Consider the following 18,599-nt stretch of genomic DNA (forward strand, 5'->3'; position numbering starts at 1 on the left):
ATTTAGTGTCTGATTCTTGCAAGTGACAGTTAAAATAGGAAAGTTCTAATTGCTGTATTTATTAAAGTTACATAGTAACATTGGTTAGAAATGAATTTTAAAAGGTCTAGAGATAAATTATCTTCACTTTTAAGTATCCCAAGGTATTTAAATATGTAAATATTTAAATACTAAAAATACAAACAAATCATTGAATTAAAATGTACACTTTCAGTCATCTCTTAAGGTGGTAATAATTTTTATCATAGTACATGGAAAGAAAAAGTAACAAAATCTGTGGAAGATTAGCAGTTGTTAATGTTAAAATATGGAGACTACAGGTGTGCCTCTCATTATGCTTTATTGTTTATGTACATTAAAGAGAAAACATAATTTCTGAAAGATTTCCAAAAGAAAATCATCCATAATCTCTCACTTAATATAACTTTTAAGGTCTTCAGTGTTCAACATTTCCTCAAAATAAATATGGCTTCAAATTTCGGGGTACATGAAAATAATTATACTATATAATTTAACATTTAAATTATATACAAAGACTTTTAAAAATCAAGTGATATATTCACTTATAGCAAAAATTCAGATACTAAATGACATAATTTGGTTATCATAAAATTAATTTTATTATCATGAAATAAATCCCTGACCTGATGGGCCAAGTATTTTTAACTTATCTTTGCTAAGTATACTTGAACTATTCGTATATTACCATGAGTTTAAAACTAACATCATTAAGTTACCAAATAGTTTCAAAGAACACAATAGTTTTATTTATTGATCATGATCCAAATAGTTCTTCCAAGAAAAGCACTGTGAAACAATCTGAACCACTAGACCATATATATAAATATTTTAAAGTACAAAGCATCATCTTTTTATTTTTATATCCCCACTGAAATAGTACAGGCACTGGCACATTGTCAGTGTTTAATAAGCACTGAATTCAGAAATCTCCTTGTAATTATATCTTTAAAATAAACATTAATGTGAAGAAGCAAATAAGAACACCACATCGTTGAATTATACTACTAGGCATTATTATGATGTGACCAACATATTTTCCCAGAAACATCTTTGAGGTATATTGCACTTGCTAAGGTTGAGTTATGAGGACTACAATGTAGCTCACTGTTCTGCTTTCTTCTTTGTGTACAAGATAAAAATATAGTTATTCAAGAAATGAAAATCACCTCTAATCTCCCACTCTACTGTAGCTTTTAAAATTTTAGGGTCTTGTGTGGCAGTGATGGCACATCCCTGCAATTCCAGCTCTGTAGTAGGCTGAGGCAGGAGAATCACAAGTTCTAGCCCCACTTGAATAATTTAAAAAATTTTCACAAGGCTAGAGATATAATTCAGTCAGGGCAAAGCCCTGAGTTCAAACCTCCCAGTACACACAACTTTGAGGTCTTTACATTCAAAATTTTCTTCAAACAAATATGACTTAAGGTTAATAGGTTTCTTTTGGGATATAAAACTAAAAATAATTATTTTATACTATAACTTGATATCCAAACAAGGTACAATGATTGAAAAATATGATGTGTTTAAGCATTACAAAATTTGGATTCTAAATGACAAAGTTACCATACTATAATAAAAAATAAACTAACGCAGTGGTCCTTATATTTCTAATTTGCGTTCAGTAAATGTACTTGAACTGAACCTAACCATGAACCTAAAACTAATATCATTAATTTCCCTAGTCAATTAAAGATTTTGTTTTTTCAATATCACCTAATATTTTTCTTCCAAAAAAGCACTATATGAAAAAGTTTGAACTGTGTCAGAACATATAAATATTATAAAACTACTCCACCTTATATTTTTAACTTTTTATATCCTCATTAACTCATTACCAACACTAAGTAAATAGATAAATCGGTATTTGAAAGTTCTCTTTGGAGTTCTGCCCTTGACACAAACATGTAAGAAGAAAATCAAAATGCCTACTGTTCAATTACAGTGCCAGGCACCAGGATACTGAAATTCTGGGCTAACATACGTCCCAGAAATCCTCTCAGGTATTATTTTTCAAATTCTTGCCTGTTTAAGAATATAGAAGTGAATTATAGAGAAACTCCATACTAAAAACAAAAACCAATACATTCCTGTAATCCCAGCATTTAGGAGCCTGAGGCAAGAGGACCACTGTGAGTTCGAGGCCATCTGGGCTACACAGTGAGTTAGAGGTCACCCTGAACTACAGAGTGAGACCCTGTCTCAAAAAAACCCCCAGAAAACAGAAACTGGATAAGATCTTGAAATAATTGTTTTAAAATAATAAAAATACTAACATTTTACTTTAAAACTACAAGCTTGAAAGGAAAGTGTTTTTATGCTCACCTGTTTGTGTGTCTGATACGAGCTGTTAAAAGTTTTCATTTTCAAGTATTAAAGTTAAGCATATCATTCTGTGTACAATAGATGCTTTTTATGAAATTTAACAGAAGCCCATTAATAAAAACATAGGGAAATAATTGAGGCAATAAATACATTTAAATGTAGGAGGAGCTAGAAAAAATTATGTTTTGGATTATGCTTGTTATAAAATGATGTTAATTTGTTCACACTAAAACTGTAGCTAACTATCTGTTGCATGACACTGAACTGGAGTTCATAATAAATTAGGAAGTCAATTAGGAAAGAATTAGCAATTAAGATGGTTCTTCTCTAGTAAAATTCTGTGGTTGTACCCCAGAGAGAGATTAGAAATGGCTCCAGTTCTCCAAATAAGCCTCACAAATGAGTAAGAAATTTTGTCTCCATTTTTATTTGACCAAAGGCCTCTACCTAGGGACCACTATGCACCACTTATGAATGAAATAAATCAGCATTTTTACTTTTACTTGGCATAATATTAAATGTTACATAACTGAAGAAAATGTGTTTAGAAGACAATATTTAGTAAAGGTAACTCTCTAGATACATACATAAATTGTAGTTCTATGACTATCATGTGGCTGTATATATTTGAAAAGGGAACATTAATTTTCTTAAACAAGCAGCTGATTTTTTTTATAAATTCCATATAACATGCCTGAATTCTAAGTCTATTCTCTAGTAAGTATATACATGTATTATTTCATTTGAGATGTGCAGCCAGAGGAAATTTTAAAAAATGAAATTACCAACTGCCTTAGATCAAATAAGTTTGACTTACAGCAAAGGACTACTTGAAATTTTGATAATTTTGATCTATAACTTTAGCACATATCTTACGCAGATTGAGAGCTTTAAACTAAATTTATAAATTGCCAGAAGCCTGGTTATAGTTTAATTTGCATTCACAATTTTTGTGCTCCTGATAATTTTTCCAGTTTTTAAAAAATAATAGAACTGAGAAGCTTAGAACTTAAAAAACAATAACATTTTGATAAACACAGATGCATTTTAGAATTATTTATAACAAAAATATAAATGTGCCATTATTTTACTTGAGGAAGATCAAGAAAAAGTAGAAAATACACTCCCACAAAGGCAATTGAGAGGAAATTAATGAAGTTACTTTGCATGGTCTGTGGGCAGGGTTTAAGGTAACACAGAGTAATAAGGCATTCAAGGGCTCACAGTGGCTGGAAGCCATTAAAACTCCTTGTCCAGAATATCAAAGGGGAGAAAACCTTGTTAACCTAAGACATCTAGGGCTGGAGTTATGGTAGCAACCAGGCCCGAAACATGCAGTGGTTAAGAGCCCACTGTCAAGGCTAGAACCACAGTCTGAAGTCATTATCTTCCCACTTTCTGCTCATGCTCTCCATTCCCTGAACCCAACCAAAGCCAGAGGGCAAGGAGCCTAGGGAATGCAGTGTTGAGGATAAGATGCAGGGATTAGGGCAGAGAAGAAAGGGAAATGACCTGGGGGTGTGGGGAAGTATCAGACAGTAACCAGCAGAGTGGTTCTTTGATTTTTGTGAAACAATATTTAGATTCAGTTTGAATGAGTATTTTCAGAATTTTGGTTCGATTAGATCCAAGAGACTTAGAAAGGATAAAATCTGCTCAGTTATTTTAAAGAAAAGAGACATTATGGTTGAAAGGGTTTTGGCCCAGACAGGACACTGTAGCCAGTAAAGCCTTACAGGCAGAACCAAGGAGCTCGATCTTCCCCACCCCTAGGAATTTGCCTCTAGCGCAAAATGAATATCAATGAGATACCTGCACATCCCTAATGCCCCTCAGGCTCCACCCCCCCAAACCTAAGCTACATGTATGCTCCCACTCCACGTGTCTGACGGAGAGATTCCCAGACCCCAGGGAGAATGCCAGACCCCAGAGGGTCGAGGGGTCTCTCCCCACATTCTTAAAATAAAGGTCATTTATATTTCATATTTATCTTTTCAGCCATGCCACAATTCTATCATATGGTTCCCTGACCGGGAACAGCAGACGAGAGACTCCTGGGACCCTGCCAGTCTGAGTCCCCTGCCTTTCGCAGACCGGACTGCATCCTGGATTAATTCCTCACTTCTCAATACTCAGAGCTGTTAAACTTGTCCCTGCTGGTTTGCAAACAACACTGGCCCAATTTATCACAGGTGAGCAAACTCCGAAAAATTCTTCGGCGCTGGGCCAGACCCCACGCGAGTTTTCTCCCCCTTCTGTGGATTCACATGACGCTCTCACGTCCTTAGACAGCCCAAGGCACAGTTTTTCTGGGCCAGACCCCACACTGAAAAACACTCACGTCCTTTAGAGCTTTTTAAGCTCTCACGGGCAGAGCCATTACTAAAATCCACGAAAAATCCACTCGTATATATTGGTGACAGCCAATTATTACAAGCTTTGAAACCAAAATACCGATCGGCCTATAAAGTACAAGTGACGACTTAAACTTAGTAGACCACGGTCCGTTGCCTCACCTGGCTGTGACTCTGTGGGCCAGGCCTCACACCAGATTTTATCTTGGGGACCACTTCCTGTCCCCCCCCAAAAAAAACCATACCTAATTATAGCTTATCACACTGACGACAAGTTTACAAAACTCTATCTTTAAGCCTTTATTTTGAGAATATGGCTTTCCTCCCTGTTTCCCCTCCCCTCCACCTGCACGCTGACCCATTCCCTGCCAAGATGGGGGAGGTGCACCCAAACAGTGTTGGGAGGTACTGCTGCTTTAAGCTCTCATGCCATGCTCCAGCTCCATGTGGGGTCCAGCTCTCATGCAGTGCCCTACTCCATGCGCCCCACAAGCAGTCCCAGTTCCACATGGTGGCACAGCTCCATGTCGGTCCTGGCTACCCGCCGCACCTCCGCAAGCAGTCCCAGCTTCATGCTGTAAACCCAGTTCCGTGCTCCCCCCCTGCCCTGCATGCATCCTCAGAGCAATTCCGGCTCTGCCCCGCATGCTGCGCGCCCTGGTGCTCGCCCCACTCACTCTGTGTGCACTGCCCCCACCCTGGGCGTGCCCTGCCCACTCTCAGAGTTTCATCCAGCCCTAGGTGTCTCCCAAACAGTCCCAGCCCCAACCCCCCAAATGCAAGCACTGCTCTGAGCACAAACACAGATGACCAACAGCTCAGCGGCTTGGCTCAGAGATGCTATTTCTTGGTCCACACCAGCCTTTTTTTACATTCTCAGACCATTTAATCAAGCTTTATTTAGTTTAAATAAACCAGCAATAGACAAGACTTTGGCTGATAAATAGGAAACTGGCCCCCTGGTAATTTTACCAGCCTTGTTTATCAATTAAAGCCTTCAGTAATCTCCATAGCCTTATATGAGATACCTCAACTAAAGTTCATTATTGCTGATCTAATGGTATGTTCGTGCTTTCAAATATAAGATTCAGATTGTTTCTGCTGCCTTTTTCTTGTGTTCCAGCCATGACAAATGTTTTCTTTCAGATCCAGATATACACTTAGAGATGTTTCACAAATTTCTTTGGCATTCATATGTTAAAATTCTCATGCTTCATAGCCATTTAATGTTTTATATTAAGCTTACTGCCTATATTATACTGTACTGTTACCAATCTCCTAAATGTTTAACAACTAAAATTAAGAGGTAATTATAAATTCCTTTTGCTGAGAACCATTAGCTCTTTTCCAAAACAAGGGTTATATGGTACATGTAAAACAACAAAACCAACACTGTGGCAGAAGCCAAACTTAAACCTTTCCCAGCCTGTCTGCCTTGTCCTGGCTCAGCCTTCCACCAAGCCATAATTAACTATTTTCAACTGATATTAAATGACACCATAGCTGATCTCTCTCCAAAATAAAAAGGTAAAAATCAATTAAACAGGCCATCCTCCAAAAATCAGATGGCATTAGACATTTTACTAATATAAAGAGATACTTATATATATATAACATAAATGACATGTCAGTTCCTAAAGTTCCCTAGACCTTGTTCTCCTTATGGGAAACCATTACTAAAATTATAAATACCCTGTTGATTGTATTTGACTCCTGCATACTTAATTAAATTTTACAGATACCTTCTACTATAGACCAGATCCCAAAACAAAAAGGTAAAACTTGACCTTCAAACTCCATAGAGACCTCCTAATATGGCTTTTCATGTTTTCAACAACAGAGACAACAGTGACACTTAGAGTTCTGAGACAGGTAAACCAACACAAGGTGGAGCTACCTGTGTCCCCCCCCCCCGCCATGGACCATGCCTCAAATGCAGCAGAAGGACATTGGGCAAGAGAGTGCCCCATCCTGGCGTTCCTTTGAGATCTTACCCCAGGGCTACTGGACTGTCCTAGCCACCAGAGAGTGGGTAAGCCATCCTAACTTCCAGCCCTCACAGGAAATGCCAACACTGCCAGATTCATCGCTGACAGATCTGTTTAAACTTGCTGCTGAAGACTGACGGGGCTCAGGGCCAACAATAGCCCCCTTTAAGGTGTCTGTCTCAGAGTCCAAGTCCCACTAAAAGTCTCAGGTAAAACATTCTCTATATTTGTGGACATAGAGGCCATATATGTAGAGTTCTTCCTGAGTTTTCAAGCTGCTATATTAAGTCCTCAGTCTCTATAAGGGGGTATTGATGGCCAACCTATGCCATTTACAAACAGGGCCTATTTCATGTAGATTACAGACTGCTTCTTCCCAATCCACCCAGTGGTGCCAAACCCTCCACCACTCACTGTACGGTCCTAAATCTTAAAAATGCCTTTTTATTACCTTGTGTTTATACAGACTGACCCAGACTCTGAGGTCTCAACAGCTTACACCTGTTATCGCTAGTAAACCTCTCCTCAGGGATATATATATATCACCCCCTTCCTTTCCTACTTACCAATTTCTCAGACATAACCCTGGTCAAGACTGACAGATAAATTTTTGTCTTCTCACTTTGTTTATACTTTTTCAGGATACATAAAAGTCTTTCCCACAACCAGGAAAACTGCTGATATACTTACTAAAGTCCTGTTACAGCAAATCATTCCAAGGACTACAACCAGGTTACAGTGACCCATACCTGATATTCTTGGCAACCTCAACAGCGATCAAAGTTGCTAGACTGCCATCCTGGCTTCACATCACTCAGGCTAAGTGGTGCCCTTCCAGCCCTAGATCTAACCATCCTTTTGCCTACTCATCTCCATCTCACCAAGGCCTCACAGCCACAACTCTCAGGCTGTCATGTTTTGTTATCCAATTTGGTTTCCAATTTCTTATCCTTTTTACAGCAGGACTCTCAACAGTATTTCCTAAAGACTCCTATGTCATGCATACCAGGGACAAGCCTTACCTACCTACCCTCTTAACTTTTACCCTTTCAGATGGGGGAGTAATCACCTCTCATAACTTCACTCCTCCTAACCCCACATTTATTTTTCAGAATTCTGCCTTACCATGGAAATGTTTCTATCTCAACATGGTCCTGATAAAATGACATATCTAAATCAAAGGCACCTTTCCTTCTACCTCACCTGGGTCCTTAAATATGATAGTGCCATGCCTCCTCATACATCTTGTCTCTTTGTTTTTCCAGTCTAACATACAGGCATTCACCAGTGATAAAGTTGTCCTGGCTTGTCATCCCATCGACTACCCTAAACCCCAGTACAGCGCCCTTTCCAGCAGGAAGCAGTAAAAAAAAAGAAATCTCCACCCTTTTTCCTAATAATAATAATCATAAGATGGGAATGAAAGGGTTTTGGCCCAGACAGGACACTGTAGCCAATAAAGCCTTAGAGGCAGAACCAAAGAGCTTGATCTTCCCCACCCCTAGGAATTTACCTCTGACACAAAAATGAATACCAATGAGATACCTGCACATCCCTAATGCCCCTCAGGCTCCACCCCCCCAAACCTAAGCTACATGTATGCTCCCACTCCATGTGTCTGGCAGAGAGATTCCCAGACCCCAGGGAGAATGCCAGACCCCACAAGGTCAGGGGGGGGTCTCTCCCCGCATTCTTAAAATAAAGGTCATTTATATTTCATACTTCTTATCTTTTCAGCCGTGCCACAATTCTATCAATGGTAGCTACTGTTGATATCCAGTTGTCTTGTTGTGAAGAGCTGTGTTGCTTGCATTGTTCTGTTCTGATTTGCTTTGTTCTGTTCTCTTTTGTTTTATTCTCTTTAAAGTAAAAAAAAAAAATTAAAAAGAAAGGATAAAGTCTGGGTAGCACATTTTAGATTGTTAACTGTTACAAGTTTTAAAACAATTTATACCTTCAAAATGAAGGACTTTGTTATTAGAGGAAGTTGGGGGATTAAAAAATGATTTTTATTCTTATATTTGTAAATTTTAAGTGATTCATGTGAATTTTTTCTTCTAAATATACTAAAATCACCATTTTACCCAAAGTCCTAATTTTAATTTGATTCTTGTTTTTTCTTATGAGTAAACTGTCACCTAGAAGCAAATATTTTAGTTGCAACTATACATATGATAGCCATCAAGTAAAATTATTGTGTTACAACTTTTGGTAACATTAAGATAAATGTGAAACAACCACATTGATTATTCTGTTAAGTGGCACATGGCTTTACTCAGATAAAAACCTCAGAAAAAAATCTTTTCTCAGAGCTTCCTCACAGATACTGTTACAGGCAGCTGAGTTAGTTAGAAATATTATAGGCTCTCAGACAGGGCTGAGCCGTCAAAGGAGCCAGTGCAGAAGTCCAGATACCTTATAACCTTGGAGGTGATAAACACCTCCTGCTGTGGGCCAGATCTCAAGACAAAAGGCAAAGCAAATGCACCAACATCCCAAGGATTTATAGTCCTTATCACCCTGAGAAAGGCTGGAGTCACCATCCCAAACCTCTACAGAAAGAGTCACTGCTGTTAAGCATACCCGTTGCTATGTGACTGACTTCCCAATTTGTGATTTTAAAAGTCCCTAGAAAAGACAGCCTTTGGCAACCCATTCGGGACCCCTTTTGTCTCTCTCTAAGTCAGAAGCTTTCTTTCTCTCAATAAACATATTCTGCTCTTAAGTTCTGTTGTTCCTCAAACTCATTCTTCAATTTTAGAGAACACGAACTCATACTAGGACCTCTAATAGGTTGGGAGTTTCATTCCCCTATATCATAATCATGTACTGCAAAAATGTACTAATAAAAAAAGATTTGTTTATTCAATGATGTAAATTTAACCTCAATTAGGAACTTAATTTACTCATGGAAAAAAATTAATTCAATTTTCCTTTGCTGTTTAGTGTCATAAAGCCTTTATATATGCAAATATTTGAACGCTAAAAATATGAACAGAATATTGAATTAAAATATATAACCACCAAACAGATCTTCTGGCAGTTTGGATTTTTATTATAATATATGCAAGGCACAGCTTACCAGAAGACTGTGGGCTTCAGTTTCTAACGCTAAGGTAGAAGGTCTATTACAGTAGCTCTTACTGTTTTAGGTACATCATTATACATAGAGTTTTAAGAGAAAAAACCATGAGCCATAACCTCCACTGTAAGGTTTAAGAATTTTGAGATTGTGTGGGCCCAGAAATGAGTATACTCCCAGCACTCAGGAGGCTGGAATAGGAAGGGTCATAAGTCGGGGGCCAGATATACTATATACCAAGACCCTCGCTTGAAAAACAAAATGGAGAATAGAAGCAAACAAACAAACTTTGTGGTCTTCACATATTCAAAATTTCCTCAAAATAAATATGACCTCAAATTAATATTTTTATTTTGGGGCACATAATTAGAGATGATTGTTCTATGATATAGCTATCTGAGCCATGATAATATAATTTAAAAGTCAAATTTTTATTTTTATGTATAATAAAAGTTCAGGTCCTCAGCGATATATTTATATTACTATAGTAAAATAAATACTAATAAATCTACATATTTTTAGTTCATGTTTAAAGTTAATATTTGAACTAAATCAATAAACCTAGAATAAACATCACCAATTTACCAAATAGGTATAAGGAGAACACACAGTTTTTGTTTACTGAACATGAGCCCAATATTTCTTCTACTATGAAAAGCACTACTTAAGCTTGATTTCAGAATATATAAATATTATAAAGTACTCAGTTTGTCCTTTCATCTTTTGTGTCCTCTTTAGAACAGTAAGGGGCTGCCAGAATGTCAATGCCCGAATGTCAAACATAGAATAAATTTAAGTCAGTTTTAGAATATTCTTTTTAGGATTCTATCTTTAATGTTAATAAAAAATAAATGTTAATAAGAAAATTTAAGTGAAAATGCTGGCATATTCAATTCCACTACTTGGTAATGCATTATGTAATTCTGACATATTTACTCAAACTTTGTGAACACTGCTTTGTAAATTCTAAGTTTAAAGACAAGTGTAAGAGAAAGCCCCAGAAACCAAGTCATAGATGATAAAATTATAAGATTTTAAAAGTCAAGTTTAAAAACTTTTTACTATATATAACTGTGACTTTATTTTTTATTAGTACATGTCTGTAGTACATACTGATTACATAAGGTTTTTTGAAAGCCAAAAAAATTTTATTGTTCTTAATTGTGTCTTTTAATTTTATTTCTCCATTATTATTTTTGAAAATAAAAGCAAACGTGTATCATTTTTAGTATAAATTATTATAATTCTTTACCCAGTTTGTACAATCAATATCACATTATAAGTTTGAAACAGAAACAAATGAGATTATCAAAGACAAAAATAATTAAGAGAATAGCTAGTTTAAATATAGAAAGAATGAGAAAACTGTTTTAGATTGTGTTGCTCTATAAAATATATTAATTTGTGCACACTGAAACTTTAGTTTGTTGCTGGGAATTTGGAATAAGGCAGATCTACAGTAGAAAGCTGAGATGGTCCCTCTCTAGCCCACAAAGTTTTATGGTTTATGCTCACAGGAAGATTAGAACTGAGATCAATCAGTACACTGAATAAACTTCACAAATGAATAAGAAAATTTCATCATTTTTCTAAGCAGAGGCTTTTACTTAGGGATCCGTATGTACTATGCTTGCATGAAACAAATCAGCATTATTTACTGTAGTTTGATGTATATTATTAATTGTGACATGATAGGAGAAAATTTTAGTTGGAAAACGTATTTAGCTTAGCCTATTCTGTAGACATGTACATAAGTTGCAGTTATATAACTTGTGGCTCCATATTGATATCTGACATTGATTTTATTAAAGAGCTGCTTTATGGTCAAATTTGTATAACTCTGAGTTCTAGGTCTCTTCACCATGTTCAGCATGGACACTAAATGTACACATCCAACTAGGAATAAAAAAAGAACTAAATAAAATTCCAAGTTATAGCAATGTCTGACCCCAAATTACAAGTTTAGTATTTACTGAAGCAGTTTTATATCACACTAAATCTTCAATTCCCACAATTTTTTTTACATTTTTGTATTCTTAATATGCACATTTTTATTTTTCATGAAAAAAGGAAGGTAACATCTACATTTCAGGTAATGGTTTATACAAAAACGTAAACATACCCATTATCTTCTCTGAAAGGTATCAACAGGAAATAGAGAGTACACTCACTCTTAAACTTGAAAACAGTTTAACTAAAAAGAAGTTAATAAAGAGACCATGTACTGACTGTGATCAAAGTTTTGGTAACCACAAAAGCTGATGAGGCATCAGTGGCTGACAATAACAGGAAGTCTCAGTGTGTAGTGTAGCAGAGACAGGGAGCAAACATTGCTAACAGAGCCCAAAGCACGGGGGAGTTAGGGAAGAGACAGGGCCTAAAAGGAGCAGTCATAGCGTCTTCGGAAACTCTGAGTACCTAACCCAACTTCGTGGTTTTCCCACACCTTGATCTGCTAGTGCCTCTCACTAGGCTGAAAAGACTGACAAACAGGCAAGGGAACTTGGGCAATCCTGAGGGTCAGACCCCTGGCCAGAGGGCAGGAAAGGGAAGGGAATGGAAATGGCTTCCACTGAGAGATCATAACCAATAAAATGGTCACCTAACTGATCTTATAATTTGAATCAGCAGGAGAGAATGTTTTTGGAGTTCTGATTTGGACCAGTCTTAAGAATCTTAGAAAATATTCAAGGTAGGCAACAAATGTTAAAATCACCCACTTTTTAAAAGAAATTATGGTTACACACAAAATGGAAATAGTTGTAAACTAAATGCTAAGTATTGGAATAGACCTCAACTCTCTGGACAGAAAAAAATGGAAATAAAATATTTTTATGCAATGGTTATACTAAAAACATACTTTTAAGATCAGATTCAAATACATGGTTCATAAGAGGAATTATTTTCCCCTAGTTACTCTAGTTCTTCAGTGTGTATACTCAGTAACTTTCACATTTGCGTATTCTTCTATAATATTACATATATATCCCAAATCAAGCTGCTATTTACTGAGCTCACTTTAAAGTAGGGCTTTCTTGTTCTTAAAGTTCCTGAAAAAAATTGTAAGAATCCTGAAATATATGTAAAAAGGGAATGAAGAAGCAACCATTCCTTTTTGTACAAGATGGGTACACTGGAATACACCTGTGTCTTTTAGGTCAGGTCACTGGAACCTTTTGGAAAGGCTGTCTTCCATTACTTTGGAGGGGACATCCACAGTGTTCCCTATCATTTCATGCTCACTGAGATCTGGAGACCCTGTGAAAGACCTGTGGGCTGATAGTCAAATTGACCCTCCAGCCCCATTGCCTGGATTAACTGTGACTACCCCAGAATTGAAGGTGAAGGACAAAAAATGATACAAAGTGAAAAACAGAAAAATGAGGGTCAGGGATATAGCTGAGCAGCTAAGTGCCTGCCTGGAAAGCAGAAGGTCCAGAGTTTGATTTCTGATACAAAAGGAAAAAAAAAGAAGAAGAAAGAGAGAGAGAGAGAGAAAAAGAGAGAGAGATTATTAAAGGGAAAAAAGAATGAAGTTATAATGATGAGCAAATTAGAAAGAAGGGAGCAGATAAGAAACTATGCTATATGATGTAGCACTTGGGTATCCTTCTCCCCTTACTGATGAAGCCTTGTCATTTATGCAGGATCATTCAACCAGTGATGGGGTGATGGAGTCAGGGTCAAGCCCAAGTGTTTCTCATTCCAGTGTCTCTGAATTTCCTATTACACACAAAGGAAAATGTTTTCCACAGCACTGACCACCATTGCAGAAACAATTTGGTGATTCCTTGGTAGGTTAAGTATAAAATTTCGCTATGACTCAGCAATTCCATTCCTCGGTATATACCCAAAGAACCGAAAACAAGTGTTCAAGCAAAAGCTTTTGCAAGAATGTTAATAGCAGTATCATTCACAATAACCAAATGGTGGAAAGAACCCAAATACCCACCAAGATGGATATCCAGATCAGTAAATAAACAAAATGTGATATATTCATTCAGTGAAATCCTATTCATTCATAAGAGTAAAGTGCTGCTACATGCTACAGTGTGAATGAAGCTTGAAAAGATAATTAAATGAAAGAAACTAGACATAAAAGATGACGTATTATATTACTCCATTTACACAAAACATCAATGGAGACAAATCCAGAAACAGAAAATAGAATAATAGGTGAGGAAGAGAGTTTGGAAGTGGCTGCTTAACAGGGTTAGGGTCCCCTTCGGAGGTAGGAGATGACACTCATCCGTGGAATTAAATAGTGACGATGATTGCATGATACTGTAAATCTACCAAGTGTTACTGAATTGTACATTTTAGAATAATGAATTTCATATGGTGTACTTAGCCAGAAATTTAAAAAGAAAATAAATCTTGAATGATGGTGGGTGAGGGACACAAGAGACACAAAAGCAGATAGTGGCAGCGGGGAACATGGAGGAAAAGGTGAAGATTATTGGGAATCCACAGGAATTGGATGGCACCCCACTGTCCTCAGTGATCTCATGATCACTCTGTCCCTTTTCAGTATATCACGCATGTGCTAGTTAAGTCCCCTGACACTTCTAGGCCCTGAGGCAACTTCCACCTACTGCTGCATCTCTTAGCCACCGAAGGGGGTTTTGGCTGCTTTCTCCTCGTCATTACCACCTATTCTGCATTTTGGGTTCTTTGTCACCACAAGTCTCTCTACAAAATACACACTACGCCATTTGCTTTCCTGAGAACACAGCTTCCTCCTTTAAAAAAATGGGAAGGCAAAAAAAGGACAGACATGGGGGTTATAGAGATTTAAGCAACTTTTAAGTAATCTCATAATAGTTGTTTACTGTTCTTATTTTTATGTATTTGTAAAAGCATTTATTGAGCACACTTTATATTTTATGTTGCAAATCCATCAGCTATGTCACTAAATTGTTACTCCTCTGCACAAAACCCTGTAATGGTTTCCCATGTCACTGAGAATGTATTTCAGGAACACTTATGATGAGTACAATGCCTGTATGGCCTCTGTTCTTGTCTCCCTCTACTCCCTCAAGCCTTCCAGAACTCTGACCACACCAGCCTCTGGAGAGTTGTTCTTCCAACTCCCAGGTTGTCTCCCCTCTATCTCTGCCTATAATTTCCTTCTGTCTCAACCTGTCATTCCCAACTTCTGAATAGCTCATGTTTTCAGTTCCCTCCAGACCCTGCTGAAGAGGCCCTCACTATCCATTCTGCCATAAAAGGCATCTCCCCACCCACCCACATACCCCTGCCATTACCCCTCTCAGAACTCATCACTGCTAATACACCATGGCTAGGTATTGTTGCCTGTGTCCCTGCTGGAGTGTAAACTCTTGAGGAAGGGACTTCCTCAGCCTTCTTCACTATTATATCTCTCATCTAAAGTACAGTTTGTATAGGGAAGGGACTCCATAAATATGATGAATAAATAAATGGCACTGCCAGGAAGAAAAGTTTTGCTCACATTACTGGCTTTACTGGATGCTTACACAGGGCAGATTTTTTTGTGTGTGTTAAATTCCTATATATGAGTTATCTCATTTAATCTTCAGAGCAACTTTACAGAGTGTAATAATTATTAAGGTATATGTTTAAATATGGGAAAAGAGACATAGACAGGTTAAACAACTTGCCCATGATGAAGAATTATCTGGGTCTTACCCAAAGGACATAGAAGTCAAGTTGAAAAAGGTCAATTTGGGGATCAAAAGCAATGATGACTACAACTGATTAAAACTCACCAAAAATTTATAGTCATAATATACAAACAAAAAACTGATTATCTTTGGATATTGCTATGGCATTAATTTGCTGTTACAAAAAATTTCTAAATTAAGAGAGAGAAGCATTTATTATCTGTTTCCTGTATAATCTGTACTTCCTGATAATAAAGTAGTTAGTAAGGGAAGTTCTTATTAAACTTCCAGCTAATAAATGCAGAAAGAGAGAATCTTCTTAAATCACTATTTTTGTTAAGGCCTGAAGAAGTAAAAGGCTGCAATGGATGAATGAATAGTAAATCCATAAGGCAACAGATTGATGTGGAATTTATAATTCTAGGGTCAGTTGACATCATTGAAAGTAAGACAACCAGATCTTATGTTCCTCATAATTTGATGCATTTAGGAAGAATACAGTACCACTTACAAAGAATTCTGGCTTTGAAAAAAAAAAAAAAAAACGAACCTGAGTCAAATCAAACTTCTAGATTATACCAGTTTATAGGAACAACAACAACAACAAAACCCAAAATATTTTCAGTAATAATGCCAGGAAGCAGTTCACCAAATCCCATCTATGGAACAGTCTGTTGAACAAATGACTTGGTTTCTTCAACAAATGAATGTATAACAGGCTCAAAAGGTTGTTGCCACAAATTAAGAAACACCTGGGAGTCCTAATAACTAAGTATAGTGTGAAAACCATGCTTGGATTCTGATTACAAACCAACTGTAAGTTCTTAAGTTTTTTTTTTGTCTTTTTCCTTTTTTTTATCGGTACCAGGAATTGAACTCACGACTGCCTGTTTCCAAGGCAGGCGCTTATGCCGCTGAGCTAAATTCCCAGCCCATAAACCAACTGTTAAAAGGTATATATAAGGCAAATGAGAAGAGATGTTATATGATAGGAATTATTGCTAATTTAACTATAGTTATATCCACACCTGTTAGAAGTTTATACTCAAATATTTATAGATTAATTGAAATTTGCCTTCAAGTAAATTATAACAAAAAAGGGAAAAAAAGTCAAGACACAGGAAATGAGACTACTAAAACGTTAAAGGTTATACATTTTCCTCTCTTTAACATGCATATTAGCAAGTTAGATTTTGTAGGTCTTAATGTTTCTTTATGAACTGATGTGATCATATCTTCAATTAAGTTTTTCAATAACACATAGCTGACGTATTTTCTAAATATCTGCATGTTTGGATTTTTATCAGCATGTATGCACAATTTTGTTTAAGTTTAGGGGTCTTACTCTAAAAAGTAGAAATGTTGCTCCATAACTTCTAGCATTAAGACATTGTAAGCCAGCCACTAACTCTATATGAATTCTTATTTCTTAATTCAATATTGAAATTGTTGGTTGACACTTCATCTCTACACTACTTAAGAGCATGAATTCCTAGAAAACAGAAATCATTTGCCATTTACCAAAGCGCCTCCAAATTCATCTGGCATATAATAGGCACTCCATACAAATTTATATGCATGGACAAATGAATGTTGTGATGTCTCAGGAAAATCTCCTGGTATATCTCTGCAAGTGTTTATTTGGACCACACTGTATCTTTTATTTATTTGAAAACTGAGAGAACCTACACATTCTGCCTTCATTTTTTTCACTATGAATAAATTCAAATTATTATTCGTATGTGTGTTTTTTGTTTCCATACTGGGGAATGAATCCAGGGCAGCCTCTGCACTGAGCTGCATCACCGGGGCCCCAACTCCACCCCGATTTTGTGAATTTTAATAAGGGTCTTGCTATGTCACTAAATTGCCCAGTCTGTCCTTAAGCCTTCAATCCTGCATCAGAGGCTGGGATGATAAGCATGTGCCACCATGCCCTACTATTGTGTGTTTTGTTTCTTGATCAGTTTGTTGCCTGAACAGAGCAAACAATGAATAAACATTTACTGCCCAACTAATCTTCACATCAACCACAGCTGCTTTGCCCACATAACTCGGTAGCCTAGCACAGACCTATGGAATCTGTTCTCTGTGCTTCCAGTTTCTATCCTATTTTATGATATCAAAATGCTTCTCCAGACATTCAAGTGGTATAAAGTTAGTTAGATCTGCCAGTAAGTGGTTCTCTAAGAAACCTTCATTTTTGCAGCTTCCCTTCACTATCTTCAGTAACAGAGGCTGGAAGGCAATTTCTACTGGGAAACTAAACCTTGATGATGTGAAAATATCATTATAGCCAATAGTCTGAGTCTCTTCCATCTTAAAAAAAAAAAAAAACTTTTTGATTGTAGGCCCTTTATAAGAATTGATTGACTTAACTTTAGTGATTCATGATTAATTTACTGTTAACTGAAAACTTATTTGGTCCCACTCCCAATCACTACCACTCACCAATTACAATTGTGTAGCACCAGAAAAAGAAGGAAAGGATAAAGTTTCTTGGCCTAGGCCAGGCATTACAATGTGCTGGACATCTTTAAGTAACAACACCCACATCCAACCATAAAGGATCCAACTGGACTAGGGCAGGGCCAAAATGTCATAGAGCCCTGCATGAACCAATTGTAGAATCAGGACTGAAAATCTAGCCAGTGCTATAAGAGGTGTAGCTGAATGTCTAATTTTAGTCCTTTTCCATGAAAGAAAAAACAAAAATAAGGAATTGTTAAGTTGTGATGCTTTTGTTTTTAATCAAAAAGAAAATAAAAAGGTAGAACTTCATTGAAGTGAAAAGATAAATTATAAAATAGATCCTGATCAACAAGAAAAAAAAACTAGTCATCTTAGCATATGCACTGGGAAAGTCAGTCCTCCATGGCTCCTGAGCATTCCTGCACAATTTTGTTGTGTAGAGCAGGGGTCCAACCCAGCTGTTCATACCATGTAACACAGTTGCTAACACCTGCAGGTCTATGGGGGATAGGAGATTGAGGAATTAGATCAATGTTCAGTGACTACGTGGTCAGTCGGCATACCAGGAAGTGGAGAGTAAGAAAAATAAAGCAGTTAACTTAGCTATCAATCAGACCTAAGACAGAAAAACAACTTGCCTTACGTTAGAACAATGCTAGGGGTTTTCCCCGCAATGGTGAGGGGCAAAAACACTTGTAGAATCGTCACTATAGTA

General features: G+C 36.9%; 1 protein-coding gene across 3 annotated transcripts in view; it reads right to left on the reverse strand.

Moving 5' to 3' along the window:
- Positions 1 to 18,599, reverse strand: part of Plgrkt (plasminogen receptor with a C-terminal lysine) — a 59,496-nt gene that overhangs the window by 31,819 nt on the left and 9,078 nt on the right. The gene's annotated exons all lie outside the window — the stretch shown is intronic.

Source organism: Cavia porcellus, unplaced genomic scaffold (genome assembly GCF_034190915.1).
Source record: "Cavia porcellus strain 051 isolate PalLab524CR breed Dunkin Hartley unplaced genomic scaffold, mCavPor4.1 scaffold_1, whole genome shotgun sequence".
NCBI classification, from domain to species: Eukaryota; Metazoa; Chordata; class Mammalia; order Rodentia; family Caviidae; genus Cavia; species Cavia porcellus.